Source organism: Octopus bimaculoides, chromosome 2 (assembly GCF_046866305.1).
Source record: "Octopus bimaculoides isolate indiv1 chromosome 2, ASM4686630v1, whole genome shotgun sequence".
Lineage (NCBI taxonomy): Eukaryota > Metazoa > Mollusca > Cephalopoda > Octopoda > Octopodidae > Octopus > Octopus bimaculoides.
The window spans coordinates 8,848,558-8,873,557 of record NC_142929.1 but is presented as its reverse complement, the minus strand read 5'-3'; the positions used below and the strand labels follow the sequence as shown (position 1 = coordinate 8,873,557).

Genomic DNA, 25,000 nt, shown 5'->3' with positions numbered 1-25,000 from the left:
AACAGTGCCAGAACTGGTGTGGTGATTAGCCAGTGAGCTTGTTAGAAATATATACATTAGCAACAGAGGCAGTTTTAATACCGAGAAGTAATATATATGCCCACTTAAATGTGGATGTTCTACTACAACAAACTTTACTGCGATAGCTACCATGGCAGGAACTTTCATATTGGCTCAGTACAATGCGTTTATAGTGACACCTTGTTCAGAAAACTGCTATATAGTTTTATCCGAATAGTTCAATAAATGTCTGTGAAAGCACACGTTCAATAGATCCAAGCACATCCGTTTAAATAATATACATTTCTATAAAAAGATATCCATTTTGAGAATATAACTTATTTCTGAATACTACTAAATAAATGCCTTGTTTCAGTTCTCGTTTGTTGGTATTGAATTTTATTTATATTCCTTGTTTATTTGCTGAAGGATATTTATTGATTTTCTTTTCAAAAGACTAAATATATATAAATTATATTCAAACTATACAAACCGTGTTACTTTTGCATATCAGCACAAGTCAGCAATGGCATAGATGCTTTGGTAATTTAGGTGTAATTGGATCTCAACACATTCCTGACTCTTTCTATCAACCTGTAAAGAATAAAATCGAACTGTGACTTTTCATATTTCGAACTCAGAGTATATAATGGATCACATATTAATAACATTTATATATATTTTTTTAATATGAAACGGGAGTAGAAATGATCGCTAATATCATTTTTGATAGTTGACTGGTACTTTATTTTGTCAACACTTCTAGGAGTGAAGCAGAGACTCCAGACACCTGATACAAACCGGTAATATTCATTTTTGTTCATCGGTAAATCAACCTGACGTCAGTAAACTTTCTTTAAAAAGTCCACACGGTCATTATGAAAGAAATGTTGGGCTGTCATATGAACCCATCTTTCTTGTCCTTATTAATGTATACGATTGGGAAAGACAAATAGGGTGTGAGAGACGTCAGAGAAAAGACTGTGAAACTTGTATCGACTCCAGAGTGGGTTCCGTGGCGCTTTTCCTAAATGTTTTCACCATAGCCTCGGGTCTACAAAAGCAATGTCAGACATTTCCCACAAGAGAAGCTGATTGAGGTCCAAGTGAATTAAAACAAATCAAACATGTACGGAAGTCCTCGCTGTTACCAAAAACGGTGACTTACATCCATTCTTAGAAATCTTGCGCTTTCCACAAGCCTCATTTCTTACCAGGATTATGGAAGCAACATTTTTTCTGCTGCTTAAATTAAAGAATATCACTATTTTCAGTTTGTTTCAAGATAAACTTTAAAGCTTGGCCAAATAAATTATAATAAATCTGGTTTAATATAAAGGTGGACATATACTTCCTATGCATTATGTATATTCAGGCATTCTATATACTTTTATACACGTATCAGTCCTATACACACAAATACACACACGCGCGCTCGCACACACACACACACACACACACACACACACACGCACACACACACACACACACACCATATATATTCATGACTCTATCTATCTCTCTCTTTCTCTCTCTGTACCTTCTCGTCAGCTATTAAATGGCAACAGACAATACGAAAAACCGTTAAATATAAGGGAGGTAACCGTAATAGATGTAAAAAGAGAAAAAGAAAAAATATATAAAACATTTTAAAAAGTTAAAAGACATAGAACACCTTCTTTCACAACGTTTGCACGCGTACACACGCACACAAAACGTATACGCACATACAAACGTATGTGTATATATATATAAACATATATGCATGTACGTACTCACACATACTCAAATACCCGCGCGCACTCACATGTATATATATATAAATATATATATATGTATGAACGCAATCTCATCCTCATATGCACATAGGTACTTATATGCATATAGAGACATATATTTATACGTATAGATATACGTAAATATATACAGACGTGCATTCACACACACATACACACACACACATATGGAGACGTCAGACGTAAACACACAATGGCATCTGGTGTTTCGATTCGAAACGTTGTAGGTAAAGTTAGTGCTGCCTATAATTCCTATAGAATATCTGTAAAAATAACCTAAACAAATATATACATATATATATATAAATATATATATATATATATATATATATATATATATATATATATATATATATATATATGCGTGTGTGTGTGTGTGTGTGTGTGTGTGTGTATGTGTGTACATATATATATATATATATGTATATATATGTATATATATATATATATATATATATATATATATATATATATATATATATATATATATATAACTCATTCTGCCACTTAACACGCGGAACCTACACATCTAACAGCATAAACAATAGCCTCTGGACAACATTCAATAGCCACCTGTCCACTCTGCCACCAAGCAAGTAAAATTTAGAGTGCCTTGAGTGTAACTAAACGCGTTCACTGAACTGTATCACCCTTCATTTCATGTCTAAAATATACTGTCACGTGACACTAACGCACGGACATGGCGGTGAACATACAAAAGTTTCTAAAATTAATCATCCGTTCATTCTCTACAAACACATAACAAAACATTTATGGCATTGATAGTTTGGTACAGTCACTAGATATCTTCAGTCAACCGTGTCAGTCTTAAGTTACGACGCCAAACATTGTCACTTGATACTGCCACACGGACGTAGCGGGGAACCTACAAAAATTTCAAAAACCAGTCATGTGGCTATCCTCTACCAATCAAATCCTATTCAAAACATAATAATTTGAGCCATGAACTCTGTATAAAAATAAGGCAAGCTTTAAACCCTAGTCTGAAGCAAGACAGCTGCGACATGGGCCATGTCGTTCTATTTCATCCCTTTGAAAATCAGTGTAAATGTGAAACCGGTTAGATCTATCGCTATAATAATAAAATAATATTTTCAATATTCTCAGGGCATTTTCAACTTTGTTTCCTATATATCCAAAAGTGTTGAATATATATATATAAATATATATATATATATATATATATATATATATATATATATATATATATATATATATATATATATATATATATATATATATATATATATATATATATATATATATATTGAATATATATATATAAATATATATATATATATATATAAATATATATATATATATATATATATATATATATATATATATATATATATATATATATATATATATATATATATATATATATATATATATTCACCAAATCTCTTGATTTTGCTTTGGGATTTTACCCTACCAAAATTTGATGCCACAAACATTTTAAGTACCACATTTAATCTTTTGATTAAATTTATATATATATATATATATATATATATATATATATAGGTGCACTCCGTCGGTTATGACGACCATGGTCACAACTTGTGCGATCAATGGAACAGCTTGCTCGTGAAATTTACTTGCAAGTGGTTGAGCACTCCACAGATACCTGTATAATTAGTGTAACCTTAATACAGTTCTCAGGGAGATTCAGCGTGACGCAGAGTGTGACAAGGCAGGCCTTTGAAATACAGGTACTACTCTGTTTTGCCAGCTGAGTGGAGTTAAGCAACGTGAAATAAAGTCGCCGGGAACTGAACTCACAACCTTACGATCGTGAGTCGACTGCCCCAACCATGCGTCATCCATCCATATATATATATATATATATATATATATATATATATATATATATATATATATATATATATGGATGGATGGATGGATGGATGGATGGATGGATGTACACACACGCACACATACGCATGTAGATATACGTATGTACATACATGCATATATTAGGGGTACCATGATATAACGTTGCCTTTCATGTACTGCTGGCTTAGTGCCAAACCTCAAAACTAATAATATATATGTGTCGATGTGTGGCGGGGTTACATTATTGATATATAAGGCAGTTTTGCTTCTAAAACACCTTATCTTCTTTCTTCTCTTTTGACCTGCTTGTCTCCCCTTCCCCTATACCTGGGTTGCTTCTTCCCCAGTTAATTCACGTCTGTAAACACACGCCCCTTTTCTTGCTAGTGTTGCTTACTTGCTGACAGTTAAGCTCATTGTTAATTTGACTTCGTTTTACGTATATACGTATATATATATATGTATATATATATATATGTGTGTGTGTGTGTGTGTGTGTGTGTGTGTGTGTGTGTGTGTGTGTACGGTACACGATAGATATATAGTTCTGTGGTAGTGCTTGATTATCTATGTATGTATGTGTGCGTGTGTGTGTATATGTGTGTGCGTGTGTTTGTCTGTGAGCCTCTCTGTGTGTTTGTGTCTGTGAGCCTATGTGTGTGTTTGTGTCTGTTTCTCTTGTGTGTGTGTGTGTACCTGTAGGAGTGTGGAATATCTCTACGTATTTGCTGCTGTTACACATTTATATTCAGAAAGGGGCAGCGATGAAGTTAAGGGAAATCCCATATAAAGTTATATTAAAACTGTTTTTAATGAATCACTTCTTACCTGTATTTTTAACTCATATTTTTCGAATTTGATTACATAAAAATTCCTTTCTAGTTGTACTTTACCACTTCGGTTCAGGAAGAATTGCACGAAGTAGTAAAGTACAACTGAGAAGACATAGGAAACAATTCTTTAGACCATTTAAGAACTTCGGACTCAACAACACTATAGACAAATATTACTGTCGATTAATCTCCCTTAACGTTACTTTCAGTCTTCATACTGGATTATGTGAACCTGTTCCTAAACCTAATGATAACATCAAGTCTGATAATTTAGCATACAATCGTCAACCCTCTATAATACGGGGGTTAGCTAGGAATATTTTTATTAGAATATCCAGGCTATCTGCTACTAAAGACATTATGTGCACCAAACCACGCGTCTATGTATGCTTACATGTGTGTGTGTGTGTGTGCGCGTTTGTGCGAGCGAGTGTACATATGTCAGACCACCTATGTGTGGGCGTTTTGTGCACCCATATTTAATAACAGTCATATCAAATAATTTTTCCGCCGTATTATGTATTCTTTTCTTTTCGTATCAGACATTTGTTATGGATCTTCTATAAGAATGAAACTGTATCCCTTAATTTGCCATTTCTATTTACAAAGACCAAGAAGACATCTTACCAAACAAAGTTTGTTTTAATGAGTCGCCTCTTGAAATAACCTGAGGATAAACATCGACACTGAAGGATACACCTGAATCAGATGTTCAGAATCCCACCCACAATGGATCGATGCTAGGTGGGTCGAAACAATTGTAGCGATCAATAATGTTTCTCGTACCTTCCATCTTCCGTCAATCTCATTTGTCCAACGAACGCTGAGACAGTGAACGTGCTTTACCAGCAAACTGCCAGATATATAGCATACGATTTATTAACTGATAACATATGTGTGTATAAGTAAAAGAATAAAAGAATATATATATATATATATTATATACTTCCAAGTCACATGATTCCGAGTTTAGTTCCACTGTGTGGCATTTCGTGCAACTGTCTCTTTCTATAGTCTCGGGCTGACCAAAGCCTTGTGAGTGGATCTGGTAGACGGAAACTGAAAGAAACCCGTCGTATGCATGTATATATTTCCATATGTGTGTGTATGTGTGTGTGTGTGTGTGTGTATTTATGCCAGTGTTTGTCCCAACACAACCACTTGAGACGCGGTGCTGATGTGTTAACGTTTCCATAAATTAGCGGTTCGGCGAAAGATACTAATAAATAAGTTACCAGACTTGAAAAATAAATAAATAAATAAATACAGGGGTCGATACATTCGACTAGAAATTCTTCAAGGTGGTACCCCAGTATGGCTGCAGTCTAATAGCTGTAATTCGTAAAAGAGGCAAGATAACAAAAATTACCAATGTATAATGACCGTAAAACAAATGAGCGTGTATACGTATTCACGTAACAGATACATTTATGTTAGTGCGATATATAACTGTACAGATATATAAATTGCAAAGTTAAACAAAAAATCATCAGGAAATCCTATTTGCTGGAATATATATATATATATATATATATATATATATGTGCCATAAATATCGCCATAAATATCGCCATCCACTTTGGAGAAAAATTTGTAGTTTGGAATCAGTAGTTCTCTGACTGCTATTTCTAAATTTTCAGTATGTTGGAGAAGCAACTCAATTGCTAATCCCTGTATATTTATAATGATAAATAGTTTTACCGATAAAGGTTTTTTTCATACTGAACTACTTGGCAGAATTGTTAATTATTAATTCTATTATTAATTGACGATTCTCTGCCCTTATTCTTGTATATTTTATATTTGATATCTCTAAGTTAGATGGCTAAACCGTAATCCCTTCCACACGGGACTTTTTTTCATACGGGACTATTTGTGACGCACATGGAATAGATTTCTTTGAGGTGAGGTGCCTGAACTCGCTAGCCGATGAATTCGTAAGTGCCTTTCTTATCGTTGATTTTTGGTGTCGCATGGCCAAGAATTACCGTGAATTTTTTTAGAGACACTTTCAAATTTATCAGAATATTGAGGCTGAAGATTGGAATAGTGAAATTTCCATTCACTTAACCATGAAACGATTCGTATCCAATTAACTAAAGGCTTGGTTTGTTTACGCTTTTCCCTCCGGTTTTTTGTTCTATGTGTGCCATAAATATCGCCATCCACTTTGGAGAAAAATTTGTAGTTTGGAATCAGTAGTTCTTTGACTGCTATTTCTAAATTTTCAGTATGTTGGAGAAGCAACTCAATTGCTAATCCCTGTATATTTATAATGATAAATATATATATATATATATATATATATATATATATATATATATATATACTATTTATACTTTTAATTTTAAGAAGGTAAGATACAAAGATTTTCTATTCTATTTTTGTTGTAAGCTCTTTGTTTATCGACATAACATTTACTATTTTAAACCTTTTTCGCTGGTTGTTATAACAGCATTTCAGGCGAGATAATTCTCTGCCAATTCCACCGGATAAAGTTTACAAGCAATCTACCCATTCAGAAACATTCTAAAAATGTTAACAGCGTGCATAAGAGAATGAGTATCTTATTTATATACTGACAGAAAAAAAAATCAACTAATGCAGTAATATCGTAAATGATCACAGAGAAAAATAAAGCAAATGAATTCTTCCTAAGTTAACACATAAATACAAAAGGAATAAAACAACTGCATCACGAAACTTCATCTGCCTCGACACGGCCTATCCAAAAAAGAAAAGACAGAGAAGTGTAACTAAAAACTTAGTCATTAATCAAAAGACACTAAAATTGTTAACGACCATGGCATAAATATCACAATGTACGTAATAAAACCATGCAAATTAAACGCGGCAAATATGTTGTAACTGTTGTGTAGAGTAACAGTCATATAATTACTAGTAGAAAAACACATTGCAAACTCCAAAGTAGACACCAGCTACAACTGTAAAATTCTAAGCAACTGCTAGAATAACAGTCGATGTCGGTATAGGATGTCAAGTTACAGAAAATACGTCAAACATACCAATAAAATTAGAGAGGTTCCAGAAGTTGTTAACCGAAGCGTGCTATGAGCTTCTGAATTTAACAGCTTCAAATACGCACCAAATGATCCGTCATATAATTTGCCATTTCAATACACAAACAAAACAACGTGTATAACATTTGTCAGTATACATGATGTTTCAACAAAAGACTGCATTTGGCTACTTTACAATGTGATTTGATTCTTGCTTCCTCTCTATATTTTTCACTCAATCACTCACACACGCAGAGATACACACGCACACAGATGTGAATGTATATGTTTGTGTATGTGTATATATATATATATATATATATATATATATATATATATACATACACGCACACATACGCGCGCACGAGCACACAGGCATACACACACACATATGTACAGAGAAAGATAAGTTATAGGATAATGGACTTTCTGAAATTCACAAACACAAAGCACAGACACAAACACACATGAGTATGGACATGCGTTTGTTTTGGAATTAACAAGATACGCGCACGCGCACACATCTATTTGTATATATATGCATAACTTTCAACGTATGCTAATCCTAAGTGTGCACTCAAAGTGGCCAGTTTTACAGGAAACCTCTTTAGAAATTTTTTCCGTTAATTTTCCCCTTTATCTACAAATAAAGAGATAATATTGTACAAGAGTAGTCGAAATTCTTTCGTCAAACGTATTTTGACTAATTCAACGACTTTTTGTCTCACGTGTCTCCTCTGGTCCTGGCTATTTCATTTTTAGGTAGACCAAGAGGGAACACGTGAGTGAGAAAGTCGTAGATGAAGTCTCGGGTGTGTGATGTAAGAACTTTGACAACTAAATGACACATAATAACGTTTTACTAGATCAGCAGTGGAAATTGTATTTTGAACATTCCCTTCGCACAGGAATAGTCAAAACTCTTTCGTCACAGAGATTGGGACTTATTCAACGACTTTTTGTCACACGTGTCTCCTCCGGTCGTGGCTATTCCATTTTTAGGCAGGACAAGAGGAAACACATGAGAAAGAATGTCGTAGAAGTCACAAGAGGCGTGATGTAAGAACACTGACAAATAAACGAAACGTAATAATAATGTTTTACTAGATCCACAATGGGAATTGTATTTTGTACATGCCCTCATTAGTCAACTGGTATATGGAATGTTTTTTACAATTTTCAGCTCTTACAATATAGCAAAAACTTTACCCGAAAGTTTAAGCTTCCTCTTTCTGCCTGGAACTTACAAATTATTGCCCAACTTTTATCAATATTCTGCGTATGAGTGTGTGTGTGTGTGTGCGCGCGCGCGTTTGGTTGTGATTGTGTACGCGCGTGCGTGTGCGTATACATATATGTGTGTGTCTATATATATATATATATATATATATATATATATTCACATACATGAGCAATGTGCTTTTTGTGGCTATAAGGGTCTTTGACTCTTGTTTCTAGCAATGTAAGTGCTATTCTGCACCCTCAGTCATTATTAGCGACAATCGAATTCTTCCTTTTTGGTTTTATATTGCGTCTAGTCACCTTCGTTATTTTATAATTTTTACGTTACCATTTTCCTGAAACACATTTTGATGCATATGGTAAAAATTATATACTGGCAGATTGACTTTAGCTTAACCATTAGCGATAGAATGGTCACTACTGATGAGCTTTAATTCCACGTTAAACGGGATTGCTAATATAGTGACATCGCTCACTATGGGGCGGTTATCTTCCCTGTCAGTACATAACTAATGTGCTTCTTTTGACTATAGGGGACTTTGACCCTTGTTTCTAGCAATGTAGATGCTCCTCGTGCTCAGTTACTATTGGTGATAATTGAATTTCTCCTTTTCGATTTTACACTGCGAATAGCCACCTTTGTCAGTATCTATACATGTGTGTGTGTGTGTGTATGCGCGCGCGCACATAGATTCATTAGTTATAAGATTGCTTAGAATCGAAATACATTAACATTTACGAGGCCAGAACTTACTACATGCAATAACATAAGGTTCACAATGAGGTAAAGCAAACCTGGATTTATATGTATACTTATATCTATATAGACATATATGTTTCTGTATCTACATTTGTTTCAATGAGGTGTGTATGTATATTAATATGTATAAATGTATTCAGCTGTGTGAGTGCGGTTGTGTATTTTTAGTATATTGATGCTCCTGTCTATGTGATTCTATGTAGTGCGAGTAATTCTTTTCTTTTCTCACTTCAGTTCACTGATATATATATATATATTCTTTTATTTGTTTCTGGTTTTTGACTGCGACCATACTGGAGCAACGTCTTTATTCGAACAAATCGATCCCAAGATTTATTCTTTGTAAGCCGAGCACTTATTTTAATGGTTACCAAGTGTCGGTGGGTGGGAAAACACAGACACACAAATATATACATATATAGGAGGGTCTTCTTTGAGTTTCCGTCTGCGAAATCCACTCACAAGGTCGGCCCAAGGCTAAAGTAGAAGACGCTTGCCTAAGGTGCTACACAGGGGACTAAACCCCGAACCATGTGATTGGGAAGCAAGATTCTTACCACACAGTTATGCCTGCACCTATATATATATATATATATATATATATATATATATATATATATATATATAATTAAGGTCGCTTATTCGCAATTTACAACCGAAAGGCAGAACTATATATATACATGTATTTATACAACGGGCTTCTTTCGGTTTCCATCATTCCAATCCACTCTCAAGGTTTGATAGGCCCAAAGCTATTTGTCCAAGATACAATGCAGTTGAACTACTGAAACCGTTACCCATGTGGTTGGGGAACAACATCTCACGACACAGGCACGCATGCGTCTGAATACATACATGGATATATACATACATTACTTACATACATATATGTGTTACCTCGCGCGCCTCTGTGTGCGTGCCGTGTATGTGAACGTGTGTGTGTGTGTGTGTGTGTGTGTGTGTGTGTGTGTGTGTGTGTGTGTGTGTGTGTGTGTGTGTGTGTGTGTGTGTGTGTGTGCGGGTGTGTGTCTATTACAAAACATTTCTCCTGCTTAGCAATATCTCGTTTACAAATAAGTTTTGATTGATAAAATTTAAAACGTAATCAGAAAGTGCGCATAAAAATTACTAACATGATATTTGCATTAGAATTTCAATTATCACAATACCTTTCGGTAATGTGTGTGTAGGCGTTTCTTCACCCATACAAATTCTCAGATAGTTTGCATTGTCATGTGTGTGTGTACTGTATTGTTCATATTCTATCTGCTAGTCTTGGAAGTCATACATTAATACATCCTTTCATTCATGCTAAGTTCATTTCGAGTTAGATCTAGCGTATTTTAACACCATATTGCTAATGAAAATTACCACCCAGCGGATAGCTGGATATCTATTTTCTTTTAAAATAATATAACATGTTTTGGCTACATTTCTATTGTTTGTAGATTTGAAATTATCCTAAGTCGATTCGTGCAGAAATTACTCACAAATGTACAACTAATTTCATTTGGCAATTTCGGAATATCCATAGCAATTGTTACAGTTGATATGAATATGATAACTAGTTGAATTCCTGCAGTCTACTATGATAATCCAGAACATAAAACACATTAGCCTTTAAGTCGTGTTTTATCCCGCACAGACTAATACTGAATCAACTTGCTGTTTACGGTGTTAGTAAGTAAAATTGAGATGTTAGTTCATAAGCAATCTATTTTTGGATGACCATTATAAAATATCGCTATTTTCTTCTTGGAAATGTCTGGATTGTATTTTATTGCCATAATAATCATTTATAATGTATTTCTTATCAAAATGTTTTTAGTTATTATCAAAATGTTTCATTATATCTAACTAAAGATCACAGCCTATTTAGGTAAATTATTTTTAATTTGTCAACTATGCAGTGAAAAGTGCGTACGGCGACAATTTCTATTGCATATAGAGAAATATTGAAAACAATAAGTTCTGAAACAAAATAACATGTCATGAAAGATGGATCAACCTTTAGAAATATATTTTTCAAAATATTGTACGGATCAGTCAACTGTATCATCGATCTTAATATATAAAAGAAATCTTGCGATCTAAAAAGGTGCATTTTAAAGAACAGGTCACATCTGTCCCTCGCATAAAAAAAAATTAATGAAATTAGACTTGTGATCAAACGCAACGATATAGTCTTCTCTGGATGCAGGCTGGTTCATTGTTCTAAAACGTTAACTTTATGAAGCTTAAAGACAACAAATAAAGCGATTGTAATGAAATATTTGCTGCAAACAATACCTGGTTTTATAGCTATTAAAATCAAAACAAGATGGTTGGCATAATGTAAACATGCAAGTAAAAGCCACGAATGCTGATAGAGAAGTAACAAATTTGTTTCTGAAAAAATTTGAAGAAATCGAAGAGGAGTATGGTTACATAAGACAATAAATCAATTTGCTGTAGACTAAATAATTTTTTTTAGAAAGCACTGGCCAGGAAGAAGACATTAGAAAGAGAAAATCTTCGACATCAGGCTTTAAAATTGCTGAAGCTCGATATATCGTTATTGCTAGGGATTAATTCAGCTAGCGACTATAAGTCACGTGCCATAGTGGAGCATCGGGGGTAAACCCCCCACATAATAGTCACGTAAAGCATATACTTCCAGTTATATGGAAAGCAAATAGTTTACAGCTTCACTTTTTAAATACAGTCACTTTTTACCTGAATTCAAAATATATTCAGGAGAGAAAATTATTCCATAAGGCGCTTCTTATCGTGGATAATGCAGCTTGTCATTCACAATCCCTAGAACATCGCCTATCAAATATTAGGTTAATATTTATGTTGACAAATGCCATTTCTCATTTGCCGCTAATGGATTAAGCCTCTATTGCAACATTTGAAAATGTATTATCTCCGTCATATAGTTGAACATTTCATAAATGCTATTGATAAGGAAAGAGTTTCAAGGTGTGAAATATTTTGGGTATTTTTCAGTTTTCTGGAAATAGTAAAAATATAAAAGGAACCTGGAACAAATATACGGTTAAAACCGAGAAACGATTCCAAAATTATCTGCATCAATTTATTGACAATTTTTAAGGATTTGAAAAACCATTAGAAATTGTTAAGAATAAAACAGAACTGAATGGTGACAATATCAATCAGTAGCGCCTTGATGATTCCACAAATTGCATAAAATGTATTTCAATCATCCGACTAAGATGTCAATAAAATACAAACAAAAAATATTACAAACAACATGTAAATTCCTTTAAAATTTTAAACTCTTTATGCGTCGAAGAATTTCTACATTTCACAAAACTTATACAGAATTTGGAGATTAATTATTGAAATTCCAATTGTTATAATGACGTTCTAAATCTATCTTGCGACTGGTATCAAGATTTTTATTAAGAAAACTCTGTCTTGGAGACAGTGAACTCTTCATGGATATATAAAAAGAAAACATCCTGCAGTGTACCTAATATGAGAGACAAAGCCACACCAAATGATGATTCATTTTAAAAGAGTGGCAAAGAAATATCGATTGGTAAACAAAATGAATAAGTGGTATTGTATATATTATTAATACATGCATGCCTGTGTAAGTGTTTTGTCTGTTTGAGCACGTTTGTTGATAGATATGTAGACAGACTGACCGACAGACAGACTGATAGATAGATAGATAGATAGATAGATAGATAGATAGATAGATAGATAGATAGATAGATAGATAGATAGATAGATAGATATGCGCATTTGCTTCAGTATTACAGCATAAAACACTTTCATTAATTTAGTTTCTTTACAATGTAGTTAAATTAGAACATTTTATAGAACTTGCATTAATTGATCGCCAATTTCGTCTGGTGACAATAGGTGTAGCGAGCAGCTGGACACAATAGCGTCTTGGGAATAAAAGAAAGCATAAATTGACCATGTAATCTCAAATAAATTGTCTGTGAAATGTCGAGACAGGCACGTTTAGAATACTTTGGATGACGCTTTCTCGGTGGAGACTGATCTCCAGTAACTCAGAAGAAAGTAATACATCATCGAGTTTTGGAAAGTATTTTAGAAAATCTATCACTTTTCATAAACAATAATGTAACAGATAAAATGTTCTTAGTGCATTATCGAAAATAAATATCAGATAAGGAGATAAAGTTACCGCTTTTAAGTTATTATGCACGAGAGGTTAATCATAAAACATCTTCTAAACATTTAAGTATAATATTTCGTAATAACATTCAAAACATGATGAGAGTATTTGTCTAAACTTTCGTACCGTCATCCATTGTAAGTAAAACACGTAACACAAGTTCATCACAACATTTAGAGTGGTTCGTTAAAGGTATAGTAAATATATAAATATTGTAAATATTTGTATAAATAGAGGTTAATAAGATGGTTTGACATTTAACCAGATGCAGATATGTTGCAGGAGTTTAACTTTGGGTCAAATTTGATCAGAACACTTCTGATCAAAGTCCTTCCTTCTGTAGTGGTCTTGTATTTTTGTTAGATATATTAAATTTGAGATGGCAATGTGAAACTTTTGTGTAAGCTGACATGTTTAATATGAAGGAGATTTGGCTGCTATTCCTGTCCGATCATGCAACTATGGCTTCAAATGTGGACTTCTTATTTAGCTCTCGGGCGTGTGTGTGTGTCTGTGTGCGTGTGTGTATTTGTGTGTGTGTGTGGTGTATGTTTGTGTATGTATGGGTAAATGCCTTTGAAGTTGTGAGTATGTGTTAATGTGTGTATATGTCATTCTGAGCAGATGATGGCGCATATATGACTCAATTTATACTTTCAATAAGTCTGTCGTTGTACATTTTGTAATGAGGGTCGTATGAGTATTTTCTTTGAGCGTATATTATTTTTGTATACTTTGTATACACATATAACACGCAAGGAGGGAGGGAGGGAGGGAGGGAGGGATGGATGGATGGACGGACGGATGGATGGAAGGAAGGATAGATCGATTGATAGAAAATTAGCCATCATACACACACACATATGTGTATCTATCTATATATATAAAAATGAGAATGTGTGTCTGTCTGTCTGTCTGTCTGTCTGTCTGTGTGAATCCCTAAAACTCGAGAACTACGCAACCAATTTCATTCAAATTTTACACATGCCTTACTTAGGGTTCCAGTTGTGTTTTAGTCAAAAAAAATTTTAACTTCTTCCAGAGTTCGAGCCCACAGCAACATAATTCCTCCACTATTTAAGTATTACGTGTCAAAAGTGAACCAAAAACACTCATGTCAAATACTTTCACTTTAAAAATGAAACTATTCTACTAACTGAAACAATCACATTTCGATACTGTAATGACAGATACTTTCAGAGAGAGAGAGAAAGAGAGAAAGAGAGAAAGAGAGAAAGAGACAGAGAGAGATGTATATGTATACATATAGATGTATATGTACACTTTATTCCACTAACTGAAACAATCACATTTCGATACTTTCAGAGAGAGAGAAAGAGAGAAAGAGAGAGAAAGAGAGAAAGAGAGAGAAAGAGAGAAAGAGAGAGAAAGAGATGTATATGTATACATATACATGTATATGTACACGTATATGCATAGATATATATATATATAGATATAGATCTATATGCATACATGTATATGTATACACATGTGTAGATGTATATATATATAGATGTACATGTAATATGTACACATATATACATATATATACATGCATACACATATCTATACATATATACACCCATCACACACAAACACATGCACACAAACACACACATTAGTCATTTGTTTTCTTATCCAAAACTACGTCAAAAGTACTGAACGGATCTTTATGAAATTTGGAAATTATATTCTATGTATAACGGCCATAACTCCCATGAAAATTCATATATTTTTGATGTTGATGAAATTTTAACCCGAACATAACAGATGAGCATTATTTGTAATTCAACGGTACAACAGTGTAAGACTACCCTTTCAGATATACTTTCATTGTGATTTCTGCAATGTGGTGCATAAATTGTCAAGTAAATGAGACGCATCTTTGCCTCCACTGATTCACTTGCAAAGTGTTAAGTAAAATTATTTCGTTGCAGACCTCCTTTGGGTCTTTTTATTATCACTACGACACACATAGTCCCCAGTTGGTAACATTGATTTCAAGGCCCTCCTAGATGAGAGACTGGCATTCCACTTAATGTCTATGTTCCATGCTGGCATGGATTGGATAGTTATTAATGTAGAAATATGGTATCGTAGCTACTAACAGTTGAGGGTTGCGTAGTCTAGACGGCGTTTTTAGATTTCATTATTCTCTTTAACCCGGGCAAAGCCGGGTATTTCTGCCAGTCTTAAATAAAACGAGACAGCAAAGCCAAGGCTGTGTGGAATTTATCGACCCTAAAAGAGTAAAAGGCAAAGTCGACCTCAGAGGAATTTGAACTCAGAACGTAACAACAGACGAAATACCGCTAAGCATTTCGCCCGGCGTGCTAACCACTCTGCCAGCTCCCCGCCTTGATGTAGGTGTTAATATGAACAGTCTCAAGTTTCTTTCTACACATTTTAAAGAGAAAGTTAGTATTGAATAAGTAGAGAGGCTTCTTGTCCATGGTATGTAGATTCCGATAGTGGATAGTGAGGGGACATAAATTCCATGTGCTGTTGATTCAAAAGGGTCTTGTGGTATATATATATATATAAATATATGTGTGTGTGTGTGTGTGTGTGAGTGTGTGAGCATTTGTGTATGTGTGTGTGTGTGTGTGTGTGTGTGTGTGTGTGTGTGTGTGAGCATTTGTGTATGTATGTATGGATGGATGGATGGATGGATGTGTCAAAATCCATGGGACATAAAGTTTCAAAGCCTGATGCTTATTTCCAGCCGTTGAAAATTTGAATGAGAAATCAGTTGGAGGAAGTGAGATCGGATACTATTACCGTTAGATGGACTGCGATTGGTCGAGAAAGATCCGTAGAAATATTTAAGATCTAAGTCTCCCACATATCCCAGCAGAAGTAACGATATTAGTTGTAAATGAAATAGGTTATGTATAATTAAGAGTACAAAATGTGTAAAATAGCTACGAATAAATGCAACCAACATCGAAGCCGTTGATTACATTCCAGCCTTTGAATATTTGAATCTATAATGTACGTAGAAAAACATAAATCTATAGATACTCATTTCTAATTTTTATCACAAAATAATTTAACAAAATGAGAAGTAGGCAAGATCTATGATGAAATCATTTCACTTGGAGAAAATCTTTGTACTCTTTATGGTTCATTAATTTAACATAAAGACAGAGATGGGTGAACTTAATTTTAAATTTATGTAGGTATTAATATTCGTTTCGATTCTAGGCACACGGACCAACATTTGGGGGGCGGAGTGGGTCAGTCGATTAGATCTACCCCAGTACGGAACTGGTACTTAATTTATCGACCCCGAAAGGATAAAAGGCAAAGATCGACATCGGCGAAATTTGAACTCAGAACATAAAGACAGACGAAATACCGCTAAGCATTTCGCCCGGCGTGCTAACGATTCTGCCAGCTCGCCGCCTTGATGTACGTATTAATATGAACAATCTCATGTTACTTTCTACTCTATGCTATTATCATCGCTATACATTTTACTTTTTATATTTCATTAGTATTCTAGACACACCAAGAGATACTGAGGTAAGCTTAACTTTAAGCTTTTGTACAAATTAATATAAACAGTTCCAAGTTACTTTCCACAGTGCTATTATCAGATTGGAAATGCAAATGCTTTGATAATTGCTGCATGAAGAACAAGTCTCAGTTGTGCTGTAATAAAGACATGTTTAATTTAAACCGTTTCCCTTCGTGCGTTTTACACGTCCTCCCTTGCACTAGGCTGTGACATTTAGTTCGATAATACGAGCTCACGTTTAAACTACATTCATGAATAATAGGGTAATAGAGGTGCCAGATTCGGTTTCATTTATGCTCATCAAACGGCCAATTGGAACAATTGAAACTGTTTAGTCACCTCTCATATATGGTTGGTGTGCATATTGTAATATCTGGTATACATACGGTTTATAATCATCAATTCTTATTTACAATTATGAGGACATGCATTGATGCATGATCAATTTTGTGGGCATAGATTACTAAGCATAGATAATCTAAAGGTTTTACCCATGGGAATCTGTTTACATGGCAAGAGGAGAGCGATGTAGAATTTTGTAACAAATCTGCCTAAAATTTTAGTACCAAGTTGCTAGCGTTTCTCAAATTGTAAGGTTTCTAGTCATAGCATCAAAATCTTTTGGAAATTTAAAACTTATACTAAATAATTTTTATGTATGTGTACTTCAGTAAGTTTTAATAGACATTTTCTTTCTATAATTCATTTGATTTGCTGAAAATGTAGTTAAAATTATTTTATACTGCTTCATATAACTGACTGTTTTAGAGGAAAAAATTCGTTCACTGTTGGTTTCAGGATATATATAATAGAGCATTTTGCAGTTGATTATTGATGGCTACTAACGGCCCAATAAAGTTCTTGAAATTTCTAAAATGTTAATATACTTGATTTACATTTATGATATCACTGTGTTAACGATACTTTTCAGAATGGGTGTATAGAATGATCATTGAATCAATCATCTTTATTTAACGAATGTTAAATAAAAAAAATTAACAACTGTTGAAATCAAATATACATTTGTATATAACATGTTAAATTTGCAACGGAATAACGGCTGCAATCGATAACATCAACGTATACTCAATACAAAATGAATTATGATTTACACACAAAACCAGGAATTTTGAATCGAGTGTGTGTGTCTGTACCATTGACCCCGCCACTTATCTATACTCATTATATTGAACCCGAATGGGCGAAAGGCTAAGTTGCCCTTAGCGGGTCTTAATCATTTGGAACAAATAGAGCAAAACATTTTTCCTACGCGCTGACGTATTGTTTGTATTGCAACAAAGGATTGAGTATTTATTACCAATGTAAAATCGATCTGAAATTGATATGATCATAAACATTTACCCTGGCAATAACGTACTAATCGTATTATCAGAATAATATAGTTATCGGATAATTATATTAATACAGCTTAGATTCCTCAACATAATATAATCTGAGATGGTTGTTCGATATGATTTGGGAAGGCTCGCTGAAGTTTAGATGTTTCATACGCTGTTGTTGATACTGCATAATCCTGATGGTTAAACACATAGTTGCCACAAAAACATACACACATACTATAAATGAATATCTTGTGGTGGTATAAATCCCAATAAAATTATGTATATTAATCCTTCTCATTTATATGTCATCTGCTGACGTCACCATATAATGATTTTATTTTAAGGATATCAACTAACATGCAATAAAATGCCCATTAACGAACAGGAAATGTGTTTCGGTTTCTTAGTTTATAGCATTCTAGAGACGTCTTCGTCGCGGGAAAATAATCTATAGTACTTGCATGAAATCCTAATATAACAAACCATTAAAAGTCAGCACCATAAATATTTTGAATACTTCGAATTCTTTCTGTTCGAAATTAACAGAGTCATATGAGAGTCATGTAAATAGTGAATTGTTTATTGCTATGTCTTTGAATCTTACACAGCTCTACACCTTGTTGGATTTGTGTGGTCAAACGTCCCATCTGCATGCAAATGTATGCAGGTGGAACGTTTAGCTTTAGTTAGACTGGCGGAAGCTATCCATCTTCTGGTGACATCCACGATGGTATTTCAATGCACCAGAATTGAACTTGATGAATTAGCTTTAAGTTCATAGGCGATGGTATGTTCATATTATCATTGTTTATGAAAAGGTCAATGAAGTCGGAAAAATCTCTGCGGATATATTTTCTCTCCAATGAACTTATGATCCACCAAACCTGCAATATGATAATCCTAATATTTCTAACCATTTGGTACTTCATTCCTTTTCATACCCCTCCAGTTTATGATTTCTTTTTCCAGTTCAGCTCATTTATGCCTAATTTTTACTTTATTTTTTTTCAAAAAATCTTCATTCATTTAATCTTTTATTTCTATATCAATGTATGAGTATTCATATACGAGTTACGCGAATTTGTGTGAATGTATATATGTATGTATTTCTCTCATTCTCTCTCTCTCTCTCTCTCTCTCTCTCTCTCTCTCTCTCTCTCTGTATATATATATATATATATATATATATATATATATATATATATATATATATATATATATATATATATAGGTGTTAACTTCTTTTTTTAATTCATATTTCTTATTTTCATTTGTCATTGTTATTCGTTTCCTCTTCTTTATTTTAGATTATTACAGCTTCACCCAACCACTCTTATCTTTCTTTTACTTATTCTTCATAACTTATGTTGAATTTTCGTATTAGTTGAGGCGTAATTCTTTAACGAATAAACACAGCGCTACAGTCGGTTTCATATCTTGATATCTTCCGACTGATGAAATTATCTCTAATTTATTCAATTATGATAATTAAAATATACATACATATATACACACATACATACACACACACAAATACACACAAACATACATGTATATGTGTATATATATATATATATATATATATATATATATATATATATATATATATATATTGTGTACATATCTATATATATATATACATATATACGTACAAACATATATGTATATATGTATGTGTGTGTGTGTGTGTGTGTGTGTGTGTGTGTGTGTGTGTATGCATGTATGTAATGCGCGTTTTGGCATCAAAAGAAAATATTCCATTATTTATTCATAAAATTAGTTCAGATAATGCTTTGTCTTTTTAAAGTGTTTAATGCATTTTTCTTAGATCTTTCTAAATAGTTATTGGAAATTATAATTACCACCTAATTTACAAATGCACATAATGATCTCTTCATAAATGCTCTCATCCTTTTGTCTTACGCCTTTCATATTGGATATTGTCTTTGATCGTATATATATAGTTTAAATTAAAGCCACTTGTGTCAACGATTTTAAACAAAAGAAAGCCGCTATCGCCGCTGACAAAGATTGATCTGATCACCCCATTACTCTAATGTCTGAGCTTTTATTAATTGCAATAGGCAAGCGTGGGGAAAATGTAAATTATATTTAAATAAACTTCTAATTTAACTTTTTCTATATACTTTTTCTTACTATAGCATAGTTATATTTGTAACTTTACTAGAAAATCCACAAGAGAACCCGTTTTCAAATCCTGGATACTGAGAAGAATATATTGTAGAGTACCAGACCCTTTGTCAAGTTTAGAGTGATTTTATTACGGAGTAGAAGCAAATGAGTGATTTGTTTGTATGAGATTTATCTCTACTCAGTTGTACCTATTCAAAACGAGATGGAATGATCCATTAGAAAGGAAAGCAGCAAACGTCAGTCATAACATCACTCCTATTACACGCTTCTCTCGTCTCCTTGACTGCTGATCAATGCAGTCGATCATCTGCATAGGCATTTATTATTACATCCTAATTCGTCGATATTTTATGAGAAGAAGTTTACAAACTGTCGCATTTGTTTTTATATTACAACCTCGAAAAAGATCCTAAACCAGAATTCCTATCACTGGTAACTATATTTGCTCATAATTCAGTGTTATCTTATTCCTACTCCAATCTCTATTACCAATATTTATTTTGTTTGCATTCATGGAAGGAATAACTAAATCAACAGATACGACATTTAAGATGAGTAAGTAACTAAATACGCAGTTAATCCGGCAATTTATTATTTTCCTGACTTGTTCACAGAAAACAAATTATATTAATGTGATTAAAGATAAAAATAGTTCCCGTTCCTTTTTACTATGGAAGAAACAATACAATTGTATAAATTAGTATGACCTCGGAAGGTTATCGACCATAAAACGACAATATATGTTCACACAGACACGACTGAGTTGTGAAGTAAGTTATACGGTCAGGTGAACTGACACAGCTATACTTTCAGCCACTTATTTTAATTATAATTTCCATTTAGAAAAATATGCTCAATGGAACTGGAAGAATATCATCTTGCCCAATTATATTTTGCTGTGCAATGTAGGTGATGTACTGGTTACTGAAGATAGATGCGATTATAGCATGGCGGCTACTGTAAAATGAAAATTCCTTGCGAGCAAAACTGAAGCTGCTCCGCAGTGAACGTTTCTTGTTCAAGAACAATTTAAGGAACATGGTATTAACACCGGAATTACGGAATAGAAATACATTAATGGCATGCAGTTTGAAATAGAAAACAGTGGAAAATACAAAAGTAGATAACATAGGACGTTGATACATCGGTTATTGACAACCCAAATGTATATATATGTATGTATTCGTGTATGTATATATATATATATATATATATATATATATATATATATATATATATGTATATATATGTATGAATATGTGTGTATGCATGTATGTGTGCACACGTGTATATATATGTATGTCTGTATTGTGTGTTTGTGTGTGTGTGTGTGTGTGTGTGTGTGTGTGTGTGTGTGTGTGTGTGTGTGTGTGTGTGTGTGTGTGAGTGTGTGTGTACAGGAACAGAAATAGAGGGCAGGTAGATATTTAATTCTGGATGAAGCAAAAAGAAATTGACGTGGAATAGAAACGCTAATGATTAATAATAGATCGTTGTTGACAGATTGCCTTAGGTGTATAAGGAAGAGAATGCGAGGTGGATGACTGTAAAAAGCAAAATGTAATCTAATCGATCTGCACCTAGAAGCAGAAATTACAAGTGGATGAATAAAAAAAGTAAATAAGAAACGGAGATTTATTACATTGCGTGTAAAGATTAATCCTTTCTTAAATGTACACCTTATTTAATCAAAATGTGAAATAATTTAGATGGGTGAATAAACGGGAAAAGCTATTTGGAAAACTAGTCACATCAAAGGAGGTGAGTATGTAGGGTTTCAAACGGCAGTATTCAAGAAATAATGAGAGAGAGAGAGAGAGAGAGAGGGGTGCGGAACTGCCATGCGAAAGTGAAAGCAGGCCTTAAAAAAAGAAGAAATAGTGAAGTACACTGACAAACAGAATAGTCCACATACAAAAGGAAAATATATCGGAAAAATAGAAAAATAAACAGAAAAATCAATGGGGGCAAATATATGTTTTGGAGTCATATCACAGACGCAGGTATGCAGGCGCACACACACATATACACACAGACACACTCGTTCACAAACATATAAAGGGAGAAGAAAAGAGGGTTATTAAGATGCTGCCGAGAGCCTTAGATGTACGCCTGAACCATTGCTTTCACGTTCATCTTGTGCGTTCAGGTTTATTTGTCTCGGTAAACACTAGTTTGCAGATACTTTACCAATGCTGCGCACAGGAAAATCATTGTCCCTTAAGTTAAGTGGCAGCTTAAAAACATGATGTGCAGATCGCCCACAAACAAATTCAGAGCAAACCCTGATGAGAAGATTGCTATAGATTTTTTTCCTAAATAATATTGAAGTTTTTGCCTTTTTCACTAGACCTGTCAGATGCCCTGATTGTGTAATTCTTGTCCATGCCGTTTTCTCTAGAATTCAGAGTAATTCATTTTGGTGGATAAAGTGGTTTCTACGTGTTAAATGTCATTCGTGGTACTAAAAGGTATTTTTAAGTGAGACTTGCTGTGCACTGTTTGCTGAAACTAAACGTAAAAACACCGACTACACAATATTTCATAAGAGTGCTTCGTTGTATACAGCAGAAACAAAAAACACTCAATGAGTGATTTTGAATCTTGTTGTCATCGATATATTACATCTTTCGTCCATGCTGATCATTCCAATGTTGCAGCGGATTGTGTTGGTGAGCATGCACCAAACAAAGCAAGGCGGGAAAACCCTACTATTTTACAAGATTTCGTTCTGGCTTATGGGCTGATCTGGAAGCCCTTTTCCACATAGCAATGGAAGCAATTGAACCTGCTGAAAATGTGTGACCGTGTACGATTTTTTGTTATTTGCCTAATAAGAAGTTACCCTTCCCAATCTTTGACCCATATAGGGACGTCGTCTTGGTAGCATAGAGCAAAGTGAACGGCTAAGCACTCCATATTCTCAATGAGGACGAAATACATTTCCCTTGGGCGCAGGTTCACATTAAAACCAACTCTAAAGTAGTTGATTTCATTTTCTCTACATAACATTAAACCTATACACAGGTACTTATGAACTATTCTGGAAATCAAGTTACAACCTGACATGCATTAATATAACTTCCTTGCATTTAACCATAGTTTTCAAAACCCAGTGAAGGACGTAGAAGAAAGATCTCAAAATTGTCTTCATATATTATCATTGTTGTTTGATGCCATACGATAAAGAGCACGTGGATGCTAGTGATTTCAAACATTGAAGTGTTTAGATGGTAAACGTTACCAACACGAAGAGAAAACGCTACTATAATGGTCAACGTTTCGCAACTCTCTTTCTTCACGAGATAAAACTAGTACAAGCAAATTTTTGCTTAGATTAAAGTGTAAGCGTTTTCCACGGACATAAGTGCAAGAAAAATTCAATGCTCAAGCTTTGAGGCTTTCTTTAGCTCTACGTCAATCAAAAGCAAAGAATGTAGTGAAAATGCACAAACACAGGCAGGCTGCTCATACAGCTGTAATGCCAAATGTAGGTGATACAGAGAGAAACAGTCGTGTAAGCTCAAAGAATCATAGTGTACTAAGGAATGCAGGAAAATACGTGTGGACAATTGAAGCCTCGTCACGTTCACATCTGAAATCTAAGCAATCTCATATAACTTCACAGGAGACACATAACGACACAAGTAGATCAGACAGTCAAATGACTGAAACAAGTAAAAGACACTTCTTTTGATAAAAAGAGGCATTATGATCGTATTTGTTAAAACCTGTTCTCTGTGTTGTCTGCTGTGGTCCTCCTCTTGTTTGTTGTTAACACAACGTTTCAGCTGATGTACTCTACAGCCTTCATCAGGTGTCCTGGGGGAATTTCGAATCTGGGTATTAAGGTATTTTTTTGAGGTTATTACTCAGGACACAGCCTAGTATCGAACTCGGAATATTGGGGTTAGTAGCCCGACCTCTTAACCACTACGCCATATACCCGTGGGCAATTATGGAGTGAATTTTAGGGCTTATAAATCTAACATTTCCCTATCAATGCGTAAAAGATACATATTAATGTGGCTATGATTTTTTCTGCTGTAAAATACATTAATGTACAATGGAGGTTTCTGTAATTTGATTCATTTTCTGCGCATGTTCATTCACTAGAGTAGAGAATAGAAAAGAGAAAGTGGTTCGTAAAGTTGAAAACGAATATTAAATAAATTTTGTTAAAGAAAGAAATTTCTAACTCCATTTTTAAATCTTTATTGTTTATCCACAAGTATATATGTAATTTCTTAAGTAGATGAAGTTCCTATTATTCTAGAAAATATTAAAATATATTACATGTAAATTAT

The 25,000-nt window shown here is 33.8% G+C and overlaps 1 protein-coding gene and 1 long non-coding RNA gene across 2 annotated transcripts in view; one reads left to right on the top strand and one right to left on the bottom strand.

Moving 5' to 3' along the window:
* Positions 1 to 5,381, top strand: part of LOC106869664 (uncharacterized) — a 17,582-nt gene extending 12,201 nt beyond the window's left edge. Inside the window, exon 4 of the long non-coding RNA XR_001409426.3 lies at positions 5,099 to 5,381. This is a non-coding gene — a long non-coding RNA (uncharacterized LOC106869664). The remainder of the gene's footprint in view (positions 1 to 5,098) is intronic.
* Positions 1 to 25,000, bottom strand: part of LOC106876592 (uncharacterized) — a 232,579-nt gene that overhangs the window by 149,922 nt on the left and 57,657 nt on the right. Inside the window, exon 2 of the transcript XR_016238143.1 lies at positions 494 to 594. The gene's annotated coding sequence lies outside the window, so the exon portion shown is untranslated. The remainder of the gene's footprint in view (positions 1 to 493; positions 595 to 25,000) is intronic.